Source organism: Choristoneura fumiferana, chromosome 6 (genome assembly GCF_025370935.1).
Source record: "Choristoneura fumiferana chromosome 6, NRCan_CFum_1, whole genome shotgun sequence".
Classification (NCBI taxonomy): Eukaryota; Metazoa; Arthropoda; class Insecta; order Lepidoptera; family Tortricidae; genus Choristoneura; species Choristoneura fumiferana.
In genome coordinates, this window is record NC_133477.1 from 17,830,557 (window position 1) to 17,847,354 (window position 16,798).

Genomic DNA, 16,798 nt, shown 5'->3' on the forward strand with positions numbered 1-16,798 from the left:
TCTTCCGGCAAACAAAGCTATGGCGTCAAAGGCTCTGTGTAAAAAGGAATCCAGTGATAGAGGCAGTCAACAATGGGCCAGATAAGAGAATGGGCTAAGACACTAGGTTCAAGCGATACCATTTCGTTAACTTTATTTGCGTCCGGCGATTACCTTACGCGCTTACGCGGCACTTGTTCGAATTTACGAAAATTTACAAAAAAGCAATTTACTTCGGCTATCTTAAAACCATTTAGGTACTAACAAGTTTTGAACTGCATTTGAAATGCATTTAAAGTCTAAGACGTCACGCTATCACAATAACCTGTTAACCTTTTAGCCGATAAGATTGAGAGTATAACATTTCTAGAAGTTTTTAATTTCAGAGCAGTATACTTACTTTACCAGGCGCAAACGTAAGTAAATTGTTCTATCGAAAAAGTAATGCATCGATATTTTAACAATAATATTGCATTAATATAATAACCTGTCACTAATGGCACTTTGAATGTTTACCCTTTAAAAGCCGCTTCGAACGACGAACGACGAATTTGTTAATAGGCCACCTTCAAAGTAACATGTTATTCCAAAAACAAAAAAAAACACTAGAGCTAGAGCTATTCAGCCAAAAGTGAATAAAATAATATTCGTCCCCAAAGACCAGCATGAGGTGCGCAATGCGCATCGATTAAAGTTTTGGTGTCTCATTTTGATCTTCCGGCAAACAAAGCTATGGCGTCAAAGGCTCTGTGTAAAAAGGAATCCAGTGATAGAGGCAGTCAACAATGGGCCAGATAAGAGAATGGGCTAAGACACTAGGTTCAAGCGATACCATTTGTTTCAACTTTATTTTTTACCTTATATTACCTTACGGCTTACGCTACTTGTTTTATTTTACGAAACTTATAAAAAATAATTTACAGGCTACCTAAAACCATTTAGGTACTAACAATTTTGAAATGGATTTGAAATCACTAATGAGTCTAAGACGTCCAAGTATCACCCCGCCTGTTGCCTTTTAGCCGATTTTTATTGGTCCATATGTCGGCGGCCGATCGTAAAATCCGCCAGATCACGAAATTCCTAGGCATATCGTGAAACGCCGCCATTTCATGATATGCCTAAACGTTGGCCAGGCATATCACGATGTGCCTGAGAAATAATACGGCAGATCAATTAGAGCAACGCATTCGTCGATATTCCTAGCTCTATACCGGGCACATCGTAAAATAGTTTCTTTTATGGCCACTGGTGGCGCTGCGTATGCAATGGCGGCCGCGACCAGCTGACCGGTCGTATTTGTTTAGCGCGTGAAAAATGTCGGCGTCGTAACAAAATGATCTTTAAACCGAAACTAGTGATTGAATTCAAAATAGAAGTGCAAAAGAAGCTTTTGAACATCAGCTCCGTTCTTTTTATGTGAATCAAACGTATTCTGTGCACAATGTGAAAAAACCATGGACGTCTGCCCGTATTTTAGAGGTTAGTATTTTGTTGATAAATAAAGTATTCACTAGTTGTTACTTATTTATATAGAAAAATTTAGGTACGACGAGCGAAGCGAGGAGTGGTTAGTTTTAATTGTGATCACGACGCACGAGCCGAGCGAGCGAAGCGAGCGTGCCGCGGCAGCGGCCGGCGAAGTGCCAGAACCGATTTGGCGGCGTTTCATGATATGCCTAGGAATTTTATGATCTGCCTAAACTGGCCAAATCATTAAATGGCGGCGCTTCATGATATGCCTAGGAATTTCATGATCTGCCTAAACGTCACTAGGCAAATCGTTAAACGGTGAGATTTGAACGATATGGCGGATGTCCCTTAGCCAATTCATGAAATGGCGGCATTTCACGATATGCCTAGGAATTTCGTGATCTGGCGGATTTTACGATCGGCCGCCGACACATATACCTATAGAACAAAATAGGCTTTTTAGGGTTCCGTACCCAAAGGGTAAAAACGGAAACCATAACTAAGACTTAGCTGTCTGTCCGTCCGTCCGTCCGTCTGTCACCAGGCTGTATCTCATGAACCGTGATAGTTAGCCATTTAAAATATTCACAGATTATGTATAACTGTGGCTGCTATAACAACAAATACTAATAACAGAATAAAATAAATATTAAAGAGAGGCTCCCATACAACAAACGTGTTTTTTTGCTAATGTCTAATGTTGTATAGATAATGGTAGTAAGTACGGAACCCTTCGTGCGCGAGTCCGACTCGCACTTGGCCGGTTTTTTTTAAGTATTTGACGACGTGAAATCTATGTAATTATGTAACAGGTAAATTCATGGAAAACTAAAATTTTCTACTTTTCGTAAATCATACAGCTCATTGACTTAACTATGGCAAAAAAGCTTTATGGTCTGTCCCAGAATTCGAGATACTAAAATGACAGTCTGAAATGTCAAACGTAAAAATAATGTGGCCAGCATAAAAGGAACAGTGCTGCTCCGTGATTTCGGTTTCGTAAATAACCGATAAAATGTTTATTTTACGATAGCAAAAATAACATTAATGCATTCAATATTCTACTTTCCATTTTACTTTATCATACGATAAAGTGATGAAATCTAAACACAGGTTAAAATACAGTGTTCATCACTTAGTGCCAACGTAAAAAATAATACAGAGGGGCTACTACAAAACTAGAAAAACGAAGTTCGTATGGCACCGTCCCTTTCACTCGCGTATTGAATGAGATAAGCGTCAGCGGGACGGCAACATACGAAGTTCGAGTTTTGCATTTCGTAGTCAGGGCCAGCAGGGCTACTACGAAATTCGAAGTTCGTGTCGTTCCGTCCTTCTGACACTACTATTTAATTTAATACGTAAGTGAGAGGGACGTTACGGTACGAACCTTGATTTTCGAATTCCGGAGTAGGCCCTCAGATATCACACAACGTCATTGTTCATGTTTTTCGTATTCAAGTGGTATTCAACCGATTTTCGTTACTTTACTCGTATTGTCATCGGATGTGATCAGTGCGTTTTCTAGTGTTTTTATTTAGATATTCATATCATAGAATAATAAATCAAATATTCATTATTCTCATATTATTTAGTTAATGTAAAACTTACTTAGAATGAAATTGAAACTTAAACATCAACATCTATAAAAAGTCGAAATATCTCGAAAACGGTCGCATTTTTATTAGACCTATTTTACCTTTTCTAGAATGTCCTAAGTGCCCTACATTTTAGTACATCACGGATCCGTTCATATCTTAATATTTTACGACATACATACATAGGTACCTACAAAATCTTTCGGTAATAACCGGTTGCGGCACATCACTATTTATGAGACGCAAAAAACAGGTAACACATGAAACGTCATTTTAGTATCTCGAATTCTGGGACAGACCATAGGTAATCTTCAATTTTATGTGATTAGCAATAGAGATGACAGCAGGGTGTCGTCTATTGGGCAGTAACGTGTCGAGCACTCGGACGTTTACCTTACTGTATTTACAGTTTACTGTAAGTAAATTAAATTGCGGAAAGATTATGATGAATCCTAAAAGTCGGGATTAGACGTAATTACGTCACGTAATCCTCTGTCTCACACGTGAATTAAATTTGTTTGATACAGTTACTAATGTAAACAAAATTAAATATATATTGTAAACAAATTTAGTACGGTCACGGTCACCTGCATGTACAAAAATATTTGATAGGTACGTCCTACCAGCTCCAGAAAAAATGATAGAGTCGTATTAGATATACTCAGCGGCACTAAATTTGGCCCTCTACATACAAAATTACCTATTACTGCATACATTTGAGGGCCAGATTTTTGCCGCTCCGTATATTTATGCATCGCTTTGTTGATGCTGGCGACTGTCCATAGATGAACAAGACTATAAAAAAAATCTCATTCGGTTGACCTTAGCTGTGAAAAACTCTCGTCGCCAATTGATTAAATTCGCCCGCTGCCGCTCGCCGCGTGCGCCGTCGGCCGTCGCGAGGTGGGCTTCCGGCGCCGCTTTGTGCCGCATTGATACAGCGCCGCCGATAAATATTGTGGCGAGCTTTGACTAGGGACGCGCCGCTGCAATATTATAAAACACAAAGACTCGCAAATCTTCTGTCTCCTCTCGGTGCAGATTCATCTGCATCCCTTGTTGTCTAGAAGCGGCGGCGCGATACGTCGGAACTGTATTCCTCAAAATATTTGCTTTCATGAATAAAAGATAATACTCGCGGTTTACGGTGATCATGAATAACATGTTTTTTTCTTAAAGTAAAGCGGCCATTTTTTTGCAAGATCATTCATTAAGGTATAAAAATCAAAACCGTCGTCTGGGGCAATCTAGAGCTCTCGCAGTTTAACTTTGCCTGTTCCATTAGAGCATAAATGTAAAAGAAGAGAAAATGTAAGAGAAGTCTCGTTTCATCGTCACAGCTAACCCGATAATCCCATCCCATCCCTACTCGGCACTCGGCACACATTGTCGCTATATCGTATCGCCGTCTCCCAAAGTCCCGGCAACTCAAATATCATAAGTCGGGCGTCTGCATCGGTCGCTTTGTCGGCGAACACCTCCAGTCGTTATGATCCTCCTTTGACGAGACGAGCACTGTGCGGTCACATAACTCGTTTGTGTGCTGAATTAATATGACTGTTTGACTTCACGTAACTTTAGAATTTAATTGAGATTCAAAATGGTGCGGATTTAAAATGGTGTTCTATTCTATATATTACCTTTTCCATTCTACACACATATTCTGTAGTATACATAATATAGTATTAAGATTTGACATTGGCTGGACTATTTGTTTGACAAAAATAATAACGATACATATTTAACTCTATCTTCCTTTGTCTAGTTGTCTATATAAATAAAAATGAATTGAAGAATAGTATCTCCGTGGGTCACTTCAGAATAGTTGCACCAATTTGCAATTTTTTTTTTGTAATAGTCAGCCCAAGTTTTATGAAAAAATTAATGTACCTATACATGAGCAAAAAATTTGATTTAAAAATCTCCACACAAAAAGTGAGTGAGACAGAAGATACTTACAGGGTAGATTTATATCATTTTCGTCATTATATAGTATACCTAACACGTGTAAAGCCTGGTCGTTATATATATTTAAACCCCTTGGTAGTCATATTTAAATGAACTGAGGTCTTCAGTTAAGTAAGCCACGGCACGAGTCACCTAACCTGCGAAGTAAATAACCAGCTGTTGTTATGCTCTGATGTCTGAAGGGACAGTAGAAGGTCACGTATACAACTTCTTTTTTCATACCCACGTTCTATCACACACATCTTAATATCACTGCATTCGTAATATCACAATAAACACGTTGTAATCTGGGAGATAACTTTAGCTAGCAAGTGGCGCGTGCAACAAAGCAGTAAAGGTCAGCAGAATGTGCCGACACGGCCTTTGTCTCCCCGCTTTGATGTCCCACTGTGATTGATATTACATTTGCTTGCGTAAACGCGAACTTTTCAAGGGCTCCTGCCAATATTATCATGTTCAGGGGAGTGTTCTTTTTGTAAAAGCCTTCTCATTAACATGGTTTTAATTGCATGAGTATTATTAAGTATTTGCTAAATACGTTGCAAGTGTCTTGCAAAATTAAATTACTTTGCAGTCAGACTAGAATTACTGGGGTGTATAAAAAAAATAGACCGTGAATTGTGCGACATTTAAATCCTGTTTGGAAAAGCAGCGTCTCCTGGCACAAGCATTGTTTTCGTTTAAAAGAAGGTCTCAACCTTATTCTGTAAAAACACTGTTTAAACTTTAAACCAATATTTTTTTTCCATTTTCATTGTGAACTGTTACAAAAATGGTTCTACAAAGACAGTCAGCTCAGCAACTATAGCTATAAACATTATGAACTTCAAAACATGCCAGGTTTTTCAATATCTCCATTATATTTTCTAGTTGCCACTGTAAACACGTGTCAGTCGCGGTGCTAATGAGCTCGCGCCACAAGTGCGACCGCAGAAGGCACGTGCCCGCGAATTTTTCGGCATCAACACATGTTTTAATTCACAAGCTGTTCTTGGCGAACTTGACTCCACAAAGGAAACTTCAATGACCTGCCAGCAAAATTACGACGAATTGGATATTTTAGTAGGTATACTTATCTTTTTTTTAATCGCAGTTTTTAGAAGATAAGTACATTTTTTATAAGCTTTAAAAGAAACGTAAACTAAATAAATAAATCGATCGAATCCGATCTAAATTTGAACTCCAGACCAGTTTAAAAGTCCAACACTATCGCTAAATCCATCGACATCTATGTACCTATAGACTGCATGTTTCTTTCTTACATCAAAACGACGCACAAAATTAGTTTACAGCGCGGTTTTGTGAACGTTTTACTATAGTTTGTTGACGTCCGCTAATGGCAATTAAGGTTACCAATATAGTGCGTGAAAATTTTACAAAAAAAAACATTATAATTCGAAAATTAGCAAATTCCGTCGAAATCGTTAGAGCTGCTTTCAAGATCCCGATATAAAGCTAATCTAATACCTTTAAACGAGCAATTCTTGTATATATATACCTATATATTTCGGGGATTACAGATCGATCTAGCTCAAAGCAAAGCTCGGTCGCCCAGGTACTAAATATTTAAACAAGAATTGCTCCTTTATAAGATATTATGTGTACTTAACTAGCAACTCGCCCCGAATTACTGCGTGGTAGGTAATTTTGAAAAAAAAAGCGAGGTCGCAAGGCTTCGTAAGACAAATTTGTTTTTCAGCGACTTAGTTGCAAAATATTGTTTTAACATCTCATGCTCGTAAAGTTTGTTGAATTTTGGCATACTTATGTAAATCTGGTGAAAATACAATGATTTGGTAGTGACATCCTGGTGGTCCAGCCAGGATCGTCTCCGCAGGAGGGAACTGTGTCAACTTGAAATTTGGTACGGAAATGTAGTTTAGATGACAATTGCTATGCTATGTTGACTTATTTTCTTATTTTCTACGTACCTAACCTACATAACATCTTAAATGAGTTTTAGTTTTATCTTCTAATATATCAAATTATCTTGTCACAGCGTTTGTAACCAAACTCCTCCGAAACGGCTTGACCGGTTTTTATGTTTTTTTTTTTGTGTCAATTAGGTAGGTCTGACAATAGGACGTAAACTATTTTTTATACTTCTACGCTGACGGAGTCGCGGGCAACAGTTAGTTACATACATACTTCCGTGAGAAATTATCTACTTACTCAATTGATTGTGAAAACTGAAAACCGCATCAAAATCCCTTGCGTGGTTTAGGAGTTAGCGTACGAGTATATAATATAGATAGTCATAAAGACGCAGAAAGCGACTTTGGTTTATAAATACTATGTAGAGAAGAAGAGATTTGCACGTCAGGTTTACTTTGATGCTCTCCTTATAAGTAAAGTAACCCAATTTAGCTCAATGGATCAGACCAAAAACATGATATTAGTTAGTATCGCAAATTGCAAACAGAACTGCGGTTAACAAAAAAAATCACAATACAAAAGTGCTCTATGCTCTATCTAGCAAAGCTAAGCTAAACTACTGAGTGGTAAAAACTGTCTCGGGGGTAATATAATATTACAGGGGCGATAGATGCGTGTCAAATCGTTTGATAGATGGCCGCCGGCTGCACATGAATAATACATGACGGCAATTTCGCCATAACCCTGGACAATGGCAATAAACTTTATGTTGCCACATCAATCACGACTTCGACATAAAACCTGTGCTCTCATAATAACTTGCAACCTTTGAAGCGCCGGTTTATTAAAACTAAAACGAGCGGCGCTTTGTAAATCTGCAACGTGTATCACACATTAGTATGTGTAGATACATGCTGGCCGGAGCGTCTTAATGCCAGCTAAAATCTTAACTGCCATAATTGCAACGCCTTTGAAGCTTCAAAATGGGTTTAAATTCCACACAAACGCAAACTAAATGACTTGTCAAAGGTGCCAGAGGTGTGAAGCGTCATGCCCCGTGAAATTATACAAATAAATAGCGGTAAAGATAATAAATTACGGGGAAATTGCTAATGATGAGTGGTGCGGGGCCGCGGGCGCTGCATTAAGCCGGCGGCAAACATCAAAGGGCCCTTTGACCGAGCCGACACTCCCACACCCTCCCGGCCCGACTTCCCGGGAGCTACTAATACACTAGTTTGTGTGAACAACTGATATCAATTAATCAATGTTTGACTCCTGTTTTGGGACAAACGGCGGGGGCTTCCTGTAGCGGGACGGCTTTTTCTCAACGCTTGCGATTGCGACGATACAAATAACTTTACAGTAGTTTTACAGTTCATAGTAACACGGCATTTTCCCACTTGACAAACCTGTTGCAGATGCATTCCTTATTACAGATATTTTTTTTACATACCTAATTACTACCTAGCTATGCTATAATTGCATTATGAATTCATGAAACACTGCAAAAAAAAAGTTAGATTTTTTCAACAAACGCAAAAACAAATTTTTAACTAAAAAAGCTGCCTACTACAAATACAGCAACATATACAAAGCGTTAAGCTACGATATTCCATAACAACGGGATTTTAAACATTAAGCCAAGAGAGCCAAAACTACTACCATCAAAGGCAGATGTCCTAGGAAACGAATATCTTCCTCTAAAATCTGTCGCGCCATCAATCTTGGCATAAACACAGCTCTGCGGCGTCGGCGCCGCTCCGTCTTCCACCCTCCGCGACGAGCATGCATCAAATGATCAAATACGAATCGACGACTTATTTAACTTTTACCTTTTACAAACGAACAGCTACAACCCGACCGAACATGGTTCGGTGACGGTGACTAAATGGGAATTTATTTCCATAACACGGTTTGACAAATTAAAATACTTGGGATCAGGTTCTTTTATTTTTTACAGGCGGAATCAAATCAATCCTTCTCCAATCCCTATAATTGCAAAATTCAGAGGAAAATGGTGCATAACGAGACAAGATGTTTACCATCTATGTTTTAAGGGAAGACGTCATCTTTTCCATTCGTTAATACTAACAGATATATTACGTATCTTTGTTATCATAATCTAGATGGGAAACGAAGAACATTCAGAGTTTGATTTCAACCTTTAACGTGCTTTAACTCAATATGATTTACAGAATCGTAATAAGCACCTGCAACAGCATAACATCTTCGATACGCCGAAGTGCAGGTCGCATCGCAATATCACAAGTAGCATTTCTAACGAGTTGCACGTATCGTTAGGGCGCGCCAAGAGCGTGATAACGACTTCGCGCTTCGCGAGCACCCTCGCCGTAAGCGTGATCCGACTTTGTCGCCACACGTGCGTGTTATCTGTATCTCCTCGTCATAAAGGCGCAAGGCTGGCTGCTGACATTGTTCCGAATGAAGTGCTTGCCGGTGCAACGCTGTTTATTTTGTTCGGTGACTCAGAAACACTCCACTATTTGTTAACAACTTGCCGAGTCACCCAGTGTGAAACTGAAACAGCAGTGCACAACGACTTTATGATGTGAAACACCTGCTATTTACTACCGAGTAATTACCGATAGTATTACCTAATAGCATGTAAGTAGCTTGGAGCCAGAAGTGCTAAAACTATATTACAGAAAATACAGCGGCGCGCAGTTTGTAGCAGTAAACATTCACATAGTTACAACAATCACGTCGAGATAGAGACGGTTTCTAGGAAACAAACGTCCTCAGAGATCTAATACGGTGTAATTGGCGTAGTCCGTCGCCGCAGATTGTGTGGCCCACTCGGCCCGAGAGCTATCGACCGGACCTGATTCTTGTGCAATTAAACTGCACTGCACACAACCGGCTACACAGAAATGTGCTTTTTTGCCACTTAAGAATTTTTCAGACAGTTACAATTGTCTGTTGAAGCAATAAACGCTTTTGTGTTGTGTTCCTTTAAAGAGGGGTCACAAAAATTTTCGATTTAATTTACAGCTTTATTTAATATAGTTTCAGTATGTACTCGTAGGTAGGCATAGATGCATACTTTAGTGTACTGAGATACATGACGCTTAAAAATATTCAGTCTATTACTAGTAAGGTACCTAACGATCGACACATTCGAGCATACCTATAAACCTCAACGAGCGCACGATTCGTCAAGTACGAATACCGTTTGTCATCTCGACTCAACATCAACTGTTGACAACCGAGCTCGGCGCGGTCTGCCGCCGCATCGCCGGTCCACGCCTCAAGTGTCACTAGACAGTGGCTCAAAGCCGAGTGTTTGCCCCTTTGTCTTACCGGGCAATTAGTGCGGTCCGTTCATTTAATTCTATCGGTCGATTAGCAGTGGAGCCAGGTGGCCATTAATTGTATGCCATCAATTTGACTATGGCTCCCTGTTGGGCGCCAGCTTTATGTTCTTGCACTACACAGACGATATCTGGAATTCTATCTCAATTAAAAGCAATGTTGTATGGCGTAATTACCATATCTACGGATGGAGTCTACTAAATATAAGAATTAATGGCTGCTAAAGATCAACACAAAATAACTGTGTTCCAGATAATCGGTATATAATTATCCTGCGACATTCAAGAAGTACAGTTTTATTTTATGGGGATCTGCTGCAGACATTGAGTCAATTTTTATCTTACAAAAGAGAGCAATTAAAGCAATTTGTAATTTGAAGACGCGTGAATCTTTAAGATCTTTTTTAAGGAAACAGGTATCCTAACCCTGCCGTCGCTTTATGTTTTTGAAATAATCATGTATGTTAGGAAGAACATATGTGATTTTCCCACTAACGTCGATAAGCCAAAGGCTACTAGAAACACAGGGAAGCTTAAAGTTCCATCTTACAGACTGGCTAAAACCAAAAAGTCGTTTCTGGGAAATTGCATACGTTTTTATAATAAAATTCCAAAAAATATTATAAATGAAACGGATACAAAATTCAGATCTATTGTCAAGAAGACATTAATATCAAAGGCGTATTATATAGTTAATGATTATATCATGGACAGGGATATTTGGAAATAATTCCGATCCGCATTAGCGATGCCTTCAAAGAGCGAACCTACTGTGTTAAAAATAAAGTTGTGTTAAATGCTTGTGATGTATACATATCATTTAATAATATTGTAAATCTGTTTAAAAAAATATATATACCTCGATGAGTTTCTTGCCGGATTCTTCTCAGCAGAGGTTTTTCTGAACCGGTGGTAGATTTTTTGTGACATTCATAAGTGCCTGTTATAGCCTAAATTGAATAAAGATATTTTGACTTTGACTACATTTTTTTTATTCGACTGGATGGCAAACGAGCAAGTTTCTAAACTAATTTAAATAAAACGAAGAGTTTAAATAAACTTTCAACCCGCATTTATATAATCATCGAGTCTTAGTTCTGAAGCAGAACCCGAAGATAAATAGCCATTGGAAAGATTCGGAAAAGTTGGCAAATCGCGTCAGCGTGCCCGCATATCAACTTGAGACGGACTTTTATATTAAAGGATTATACGAGGAATCTTTCGATTTCCATTTGACAAATTTCGTATTAGTGAGGCCGCAAGTTGGAAAACTTAAACCAATCTCCATATTACCAGTAAGTACCCATTTCTATAACGCACAGTCGAATTGAGCACTTAAGATGTCTTATTGGTAAAAAAAAGGTTAAATCATCTACTTAGTGCCTTTTGCAACGTCTACATATCATTCCGCAGTACGTATAAAGGCACTAAGTCCCACTTACATGACAAAGCCTGAATCGTCCCCTTTAGTCTGGATGCGACTGTTTCCATACCGAAACGCCGTAATAGTCTCACTAAGATCTAGCTTATTAGCACTTTTAACTACCGAGAACAAAGTTTACCATTCAAACAAATCAAATTTACGTCTTGTTACATATTTAAACCTAAACAGAAACGCTTTGAGAGCACGGAAATTTCGTAGCAGAATATCAGAAGCGCCACCACGAGGACCACTCCCGAGTAAAAAAGCTTTGATATTGAAAACTCCGTATTTATCACAGATTTATTTGAAGACGTAAACGTCTAAACGTGTCTTGTCAAGTGAAAGGTCAAGATCCACCGTAGCGGGCGGCTAAACCGCGACACATCAAAAGGGCAATAAAAGACAAACTAATTATGCCTTCGCGAATTACGTCACAAGTTCGGTTCGAGCGTGTGTTGCGGAGTGAAATTCGTGAGACTAGAAATAACTTTACATCTTTTGACATCGGCGCAAAAAGTACCTATCTAACTTTCAAATACATTATTTGTTAATTTTTTTTGACTGGGACAAATTTCCCACACGACGCAACGCAGAAGATATATTCGTTCGAGGTAAGAGGTTGTTTATATGTTTGTTGTTTTTTTTCCGACAGCTAATGAACTGATTTTGATGCCTTTTTTGCATTATATTATATTGGTAATGTTTCATTTCAGAGCAGGTTCTTAGATAAATGCTTTACAATTTTATCGTAGATCCGCAGGACGCTGAAGCAGCTTTTTTAAAAAATCTTTTAATTTACTTATATGTTAAACTTATTTAAAAATTGATCATGAATACACGCGAATTCAAGCAAACACATACAAGAGAATCTTGTTTGAATTAGGTATGGAAAAATAAAATAATTTGAAAAGAAAAGATTTATTTTGGAAAACTGCTTAAAACTATAAATCTGGTAAATTTTCAAGCTATTTGGAACGCCAATGTTAGTACCTAATACTTACTATTTATCCACCAGCGGCAATGCGTATCGAAATAAAATAAATTTAACTAATAGAGTGAGAAAGTGCTGGGTGGCGATAAAGTTGTTTTTGATAATTCCGCAAATAAAATTATATATACACAAGAAATATTTATCAGTCATATATATAATGTCATAGCTCAGTTTTTCGTATATGTAATTGGAGACGAATATTCAAATAAGAGTCTAAAAATGTGCTCCCATAAATAGGATAAAATATTACATTCTCAAAAATAGTAGCTTTCAGTTGTTTGTGTAGCATTTAAGGATCGATGTAAGTATAAAAAAAAATAATGACCCTTAAATTTTGTAAACGAGAATTAAATTTAACGGGTAACGGTTTTGATAAAGCTAGATTGAAATGTGTACAAAAGTCGGTTACGTCGTTTCTGCACGCGGGGGCGGTATTAGCGCTCGGTCGCATCTTCAGAGGGCGGCGAGATCAAAGGATAGGTACAGAGTAACCGCTCCCATTGATGTCGTGCACAAAGGGAATTGATTGTTGCAAAACTCTTTTAAAAAAAAAGTAGGGATCCATGACACATTTTGCTTTGTTTCTATCGTGGAAGAGATGTGTTTGTTGTTAGTGCACTAATAAGTTTGTGAGGTGCAAGTGGAGGTGTTACCTGTAACACTTTTGTGTGTACTGTGCTGTCCTGTAACTCCTCAAAATTATACAAAAACGTTTTAGATTGCCACATGCGGGCAGACCTATAATTAGAGCGACCAGCATGTGCATTTTAGGCAGCCAGCAGCACACTGTTTAGTTTTGATGATAGTGCAGCCCTACCAGACTCTGACTGACTATACGGATATATTGGGGTGGTCAACTGCTTTCAGACAAACTGCTTTCCCTTTCCACCTGCTGAATTAAGCCAGTGCAGGGTCTGTAGCAACTTTTATCATGGGACCCTTGATTTGTGATTTGCCTCAAATTTATGGTAGGTAATAGATAAAACATCAAGTCCATCATTTTGACACCATGTCTTTCTTAGGTGGCGGTTTCGTGTTCGTTTCGTGATGGCTGTATTGTATTGTTCTTACATTGTTTTTACATTAATTTCAAGCTTCTATCTAAATTGATATTTTTTACGATCAGAAAGCGTTGGTGCGCCGGGCCCCTAGACGTACGTAGCCTTTGCTACTCTTGCTACGTGGCTAACCCGCCACTGCCTGCAACACAACTGCACTGCCAATCGCTCGTACATTTCAGTCGCAGCTGGCGTGCAGTTTGCCAACTGCAACGGAAAGTGTCAGTCGGCAGTTACAATCCAGTTGTAATACATTCCGCCACGTAATAGCCCTTAGGAATAAACTAAACAAACATCATAAAAACACTATGCTTTTAAAGGAGAAAAAAAAATCGCCCCACTTTAATTACTAATTATTAATTATTTTTAGGGGAATTAACCCGTTTTTTTTTTGGAAATTTTGTTTTACCTCTTTGACGGCGTGGGATAGACATGGCGAAAGTAGATAGGTATATATTATAATATAAGAGTTCCTTTTACGATTATGGAACCCTAAAAATTAAGTGTTTTGGTACAACATATTTTTGCCAATCCTATCCTACTAGTGTTAAACTCTTTCACGCCAAAACGGCTGGACAGATTTGGACGAAATTTTTACTTCTGGAATAAGTAAAAAAAATCTAAGTCCAGGTACACGAAATTTTGCACGGGTGTTCTTTATACAACTTAAATGAAAATCATGACATAAGTATCGGTAATTGCAATGGGAAATTGGGAATTCAGTAAAATCCTGAAATCTTAATTCAACTGCCGGACGGAATTAAAGAAAGAAAGAAAAAACATTTATTTGTGACAATTACACAAAAAAAACAGAAGGAAACTAAAAAATACATATCACGGTCACGAAATGGTGCCAATGGCGCTGGTCTTCCTTTGGGAATGTTAATGGTTTACGCGAGCGAATCCGCGGGGCAGGTAAAGGCTAGTAAATAATCAAAATGCCATACTTACTGCAAAAGGACTGAGATCCAAAACACTGAGAAAAAAAAGTTAAATTGACTATCTCAATGTATATATTTTTTTATATTAATCTTAGCATCAGCTACTAAGATTGCATTTTTTTTTCTCAGTTACCCAGATCTGTTTTTTTTTTCTATGACATTGCATACTGAGAACAAGTTTTATTTAAATATTTGAATGCAGTTTTTCTTGTTACTAAAATTGATAACATGGTTCCTATGAATAGATCTTCGTATGTCTTATAGTTTCACTTTCCCATACTGACCGATCTAAAGCCACCCATTCTGTACCAATGCAATGGCAAGAGGGAAAAAATTAATGGTATTATCTCCTATCAGATATTAAGACATTTTTCATTCCCTATTTGGAACCTAATGGTTACATTACATGATTAAAAATAATTCTCTTCATCTTAAAAGTATAAGATCAAGATGTCATTACTTTAACATAAAAGAAAGAGGTAAATTCCTCTAGAGGTATTCCTGGAAAAGGCCATATTCCTTAAGAATGTAGGCTAAGTTGCAGGCAACAGACAGTTGGTTGATATGCACATGACGGAACTCAAGAGTAAGAGTAAAAGCCAAATCTAATTAATAACTGGGCTACGATTTAGTCAGTTATTTACTGAACGAGAAAATCTTTTCATTTTTAATATTTAAAAATATCTTTTTAGCCTTTTATTCATTTCTAAAAACTTAGTAATTTACAGTGAATTTCAATTTCAAATTTACAAGCAAACTATTAATTTTAACTGTTGTTTACATGTCCTACATTTGTATTTATAATATTGTTTATTTACATTACAATTTATTCTCAATTGTTCTTTGAATTGGTGACTTTCAAATAGAGTACTTGATTAGAATCCTGAGGACCTTTCTATTCAGGGTTCTCTATTTTCAACATTACATAGAATTGCTAAGATCTTCATTTTCTCTTTATTTGCTTTTATAATTATGTATATGTGTAAAAGATATTAATTAATTCTTAATTTGAACTAAATGTAATTTGGAGCAATATTCACTTCTTGTATGTCGCCAGGGTAACAATCGCATCAATTATGTAAATAAAAATACACTTATGTTTTATGGAGCATAAGTTTTCAAAACAAAAAAGTTTTTAAAAGTTTCTTAAAACCCATAGAACGGCAAAACTTGAGTGCTAGCCGTTGTGAAAACGTACACATCTTATAATACTCGAAGAACACATCCATACAGAACACAAAACATCCTAACCTATACAATGTATTATTTATAACCATTACCTGTATCCTCTCGAAATTAGAATACTTTAAGCTAATTACGAATGTCTAAAGCGCAAATACGCGAGTTAGTACCAAGAGCGTTAATTATAGAAGTCGTAATCTTGGAATAAGCTTCGGTTTCTTACCTCGTTGACACCTGAATTCCCAAAAGTGAGCGATCCAAGAGTTCGTTACAACTTCAAACACTAAACTTTCAACTTTCCAGCGAAAATAACAACACTTGATTGAAGATAAACACTTGCGGTAACTTTGTAAAACGTTATTTAACTTATAAAAGGCTAGAAAACAACATTATTTCACTTAAAAAACAAAAATTTATTCACACGATTGACGTCGCTGCCCAAAGTGTTGATGCACTTTGGCGGCCTCTCGTGGCAATTTACGTAACTGTCACTGCGTTTCGTTTCTGCTTTGTCTTAGTTAAGTTAAGGTAAGGGTGCACGCATGAATGCATTCTTCAGAACGTATTTTTTGTCTTGTTTGTTATTCTATTTTGCCATTGTAGAGATGAATTTATAGAGATAAATTTATGAATTTTCAGACATTACCAACAATAGTAGATTGTACATCAAGAACATAAAACGAGCCATTCTACCTCATTCTACCCGAGACGTTCATTTTTCGTTTGTGACCAAACTCCTAAACGGCTTGACCGTTTTTTTTATTATTTTTTTGTGTATATCCATTAAGTCTGAGAATAGGACGTACACTATTTTTCATACTTCTATGCGGATGGAGTCGCGGGCAATAGCTAGTATAGATAGACATATCCGAGCCAACCGGTACGGCGAGGATGCCAATAGAATAGACACGTACACGTTGAGGGGAAAATGGTTAAATACTAGAGTTTTACACTCTGTTTTTGCAGGTGGTAGGG

The 16,798-nt window shown here is 37.6% G+C and overlaps 1 protein-coding gene across 1 annotated transcript in view; it reads right to left on the reverse strand.

Moving 5' to 3' along the window:
• LOC141429252 (axin-like) overlaps positions 1–16,277 on the reverse strand; it is a 118,791-nt gene extending 102,514 nt beyond the window's left edge. Inside the window, 1 exon segment of the mRNA XM_074089531.1 lies at positions 16,047–16,277. The gene's annotated coding sequence lies outside the window, so the exon portion shown is untranslated.
• Positions 16,278–16,798: the final 521 nt, after the last annotated feature.